Below are 4473 nucleotides of genomic sequence, written 5' to 3' on the forward strand. Positions count from 1 at the left end.
CATTTCCTTCACCTACTTACTATGAACTACTTCCCCCATTCACCTTGTTATTGATCCATGCAAACACTTTTTGTATGGAGTAGTCGCGGTAAAAACGACATGAAGCCGAGCATGGATCTCACGGTGTGAACTCTTGAGGACGTGAGAGCTATTAACTTTATATTGAATATATTGCTACTCTCCCATTGAAGTGTTGTAAATCTTTGGGTTTTTATTTACTTAGGTTTTATTACGACTAATTTAAGAAAAACCTAAGTCTATATGATTTTATCTAAGTATAACGTTTACATTTGGATATTAACCTATGATGTTTATGTGTTTAAACCAGTTTTAAACCTCATACCGCTCACGCAAGCTCATAAAATCAGTTAACAATGCTCAATATTTCGGTCATAATCCCCAGATAGAAGGTGTCACGTAAACTGTCAACTTAAGTATCCCCAGCCTCAGACAGGTTTATAAACCGATTTGATTTTGTAACCAAATTTTATAAGTTAACAATCTATTTTAACTGTAGTTGTTAGCCTAAATGAGCATGCTGTTTATCTTTGTTATGGATTTTAAAGTTTAATTTCATTTTGTAACTAATTTATAAAATAAACATGCTTTAAACAAACCATAACATGCTTTAAAGGCAAAAATTAACATAACAATTACATTAATTTTTAAACAAACCCTTAAAATATGCATACTATATATTAGAACTAATTATAACATATAATAATGCATGTAATATGTTTACCTATGGTGGGATTTTAAATCTAAAATGGCATATTTTATGCATGTTTAATAAAAAAATAATACACATCAAACGCATAAAATAATTAAATAATACTAATATGGTTCAACTTTGGCATTCTAAACCAATAATAAGCTAAATTATTACAATAATAGGTAAAAAACAAATTTAATTTGATGAATAACCGCTTGAACCGACCCGAATCGAACCTTGACCTAGACCATCAAGGCACCAAGAATGTTGAATCGGATCGGTTTGGAGAAGAACCGGTTAAACTGGTTTCTTCAACCCACAAACCGACCAGGCAGTATGCGAAGCAAACCTTTGGGATGAACAATGTCGTGACGCTACATCCTAACATTACAACGCTGTTCATCAACAAGCTCGTGGCGTTGCAACGCTCAATGAACAGCGTCGCGATGCTCCTAGGCAGAATGCTCAACTCCAGTTTTTTGCTCGAACATGCTTGCTTGAATCTCCAAATTACATCTTAATTTGGACTCTAATGACTCCAAATAAATTACAGACTCTAGAGCACACACTTAAGCTAATCAAACAAGAGTCAATTACAAATTTAACTTGGAAATCAAAGAGAATTCTAATGCCAAAATTGAATTTAAATCATGTCAGTCACATATTCAAACATGCTTAGATATTTACCTACCAAACTCAAACTAACGATAATTGAGTATTTAAATCATGCTTTGATACCAATTGAAGGAGTAATCTAATATGCAACGGAATAAATCAGAATTAATAAGCACTCTAACTATTCTTAATTTGAGTTTTAAACATGCTATTTAAAAGAAGTTCAAAGAGGGTATGAAGCAAAACTGACCTTTGAAGACTTAATCCACGAATTCAACAGAATCACTTCAAGATTGAGCTTGAAACTTCAACAAGACCACCACCAAGATCTTCTCTACAAAGCTCAATAAAGAATATGTGGTGGAAACACTCAAATCTAACTGAATTGGAGAGGAATTTTGGTAGTTTGGTAAGGGTGTTCCGTTGCCGTCATCTTAAATACCCCACCCTAGACAGAACCTGCCTTCGACAAAAGGTCTACTATAGATAGACTTGCTACATATTAATCTTTTACTAATTATTTTTAGTTTTAGTTTCATTTTATAACCATTTATAAAATAAACAACTAAAACACTCATCCCACATAACGAAGTATTTATAACGCTTATAAATATAACGTTAAAAAGAAATAAAAAATAAATAAAGCATACATAAATATAACCCTTATATTATATGATGTATGAGCATGCATTTATTAAATTAAAACATGCTTCTCTAAATTATAACACTTATAATAAAGAAAATATGCATGATCTAAGGTGGGGTTTATCTATATGTGCATACCATATGACATATTAAAAATATACATCGCATGTAATAAATAAAGGATTAATGGACCGAGATGAGCCTTTACAGAATCGGAATGAAATAACCTTATCTATTACATTTTTCATCGAGCAAAGCAGTTCACAGGCGAACCGGGTCTTGAACCGCCAGGATGACTCTATCGTGCAGTAAATTCCGTAGGTAGACGATCGTCCAGCGCGAACTAGACGATAGAAGCAAAATGATCGCGTAGACGACAATGAGGCAACAAAGCCTGATCGTCTATGCGATCGCTCAACACGGTGACAGGTAAATGATTTACCTTGCATTACTAAGCGATCGTTTAGTCAGTTACTAAGCGATGAAGCTTGCTAACCAAAATGATCGTCTAATGCAATCACTTAATGCGGTGTCAAGTAAACGGTTTACCTTGCATTACTAAGCGATTGTTTAGTCAATTACTAAGTGATGAAACTTGCTGACTAAAACGATCGTCTATGCGATCACTTAACGCGACGTCAGATAAACAATTTACCTTGCATTACTAAGTGATCATTTAGTCAGTTACTAAGTGATGAAGCTTGCTGACCAAAAAGATCGTCTATGCGATCAATTAACACGGCGTTAGGTAAAGGATTTACCTTGCGTTACTAAGCGATCATTTAGTCAGCTACTAAGCAATGAAACTTGCTGACCAAAACGATCGTCTATGCGATCACTTAACGCAAACCAGGCCACTGCATAAAAGACGTACTTCGTTGTTTTTCACAAGAATAAGAAAAACATTCTTCTCAAAACAATAAGAGAACTTTGAGTAGAGGTTTGTCTTAGGTAAGAATAAAGTAGAGCATGCTGAAGAAATGTTCAAAGGATAGAAGGAATTTGTAGTTTTGAGAAATTATGTAGAGGTGGAGCATTCGAAGTAGCTGATCGACGCAAAATTAGGATAGGATTTGAGCTGAATTGCCTTAGTTGAGGATATGCTTGAGGGCAAGCATATATCTAAATTTGGAGGTGTGATAACTTGTAGAAATACAAGTTATTTATACCATTTTATTTAGATTATGCAACAAAAAGAAGGAAAAAGTTGCGTCGACAGTATAGATATTGGCTTAGAAATGCAAAAGTTGTAAAGTGTCATAAGCACACCCGCTAACGCCATTGCGATGGCAAAATGGAATGTCCAAGTCTTTGTTTTGCAGAAAATAGGTCAGCGCATGCGACAATCGCTCAAGGACAAAAAAGAATGACGCATTTGCACTGCATGTGGCGGTCAATCGAGAACGAGAAAGAACAACGCAATTGCAGTGCATGCGACGATCTATCATGGATGCAAACGATCAACGCATTAGCACTGCATGTGGCAATCGATCTTGGATGAAAAGATCAACGCAATTGCACCACATGCGACGATCGATCGTAGATGAAACGAGCAACACATTCGTAAGGACTTCTAAAATTGCACAGCTTTTCTATTGTATGATCTGACAAATTAAATGTGGAGCAGAGCGGACGTTTCCACCAAGCCATGGCAGGAAAAATCAGTTTTCCAGAGTGGGACCATTGACGCAAGAGGTGCCAAGGTCTATAAATAGCTACATCAATTTCAAAGAAAGGAGGCTGGTCTGAAGAGACAACTTAGAGAAAATCCAGGAAAAAAGACGAGACAAGACTGAAAGGGAAGTCTCTGGAGCAAGAAATTCATTCCTATTCTAGAAGAGAAGCTCTGTACAAAGATCACTTCTACCTGGAAAACAAGCTTAAGAAGGAAGTTCTCCACCACATTCCTCCTATACGCTAGCAAGCACGTCATCTCCGATCGGGATTTGTGTCAAGACAATAACACGCTTTCCTTATTTTGTTCTCACTTTCTATTCATCAACTGTGTTCATTCCTAATATTTCATTCATTATCTGTAACAAACGCTTATCGTTATCTTTTAATATCATTATCATATTCATCATCATATCTTCGTTCTTCACCATACATTCATCATCCATTTTCTTCACCATGTGTAACTAATCCCCCAGGGTAAAGGGGAAGGATTAAGCGAGTAAGTTAATCCTTGTTGAAGAAATCGGCTAAGTTTAGCTAACGCGTGCTCAACGACATCTTCACCTATGAGAGCAGAAGTGAAGATGTTATTCCACCTCTCGAAAGAAGGTTGGAAGAATGCATTAACTAAAGCAAGAAGTATTTCCAGAGATGGAACAACCTTACCACGTTCATCCCTGTTTCACCATAGACATATGGGAATGCGGCCGATCACTGAAAGGTGTAAGCCAAGGGAAAACGGAACCTTAGTTGCGTCCTCAACAAGATTGACGAACTTGCAATGTCCTTTCCCTCAACCCATTCTCTTCCTAACGTATTTCACAAGA

Source organism: Benincasa hispida, chromosome 1 (assembly GCF_009727055.1).
Source record: "Benincasa hispida cultivar B227 chromosome 1, ASM972705v1, whole genome shotgun sequence".
NCBI classification, from domain to species: domain Eukaryota; kingdom Viridiplantae; phylum Streptophyta; class Magnoliopsida; order Cucurbitales; family Cucurbitaceae; genus Benincasa; species Benincasa hispida.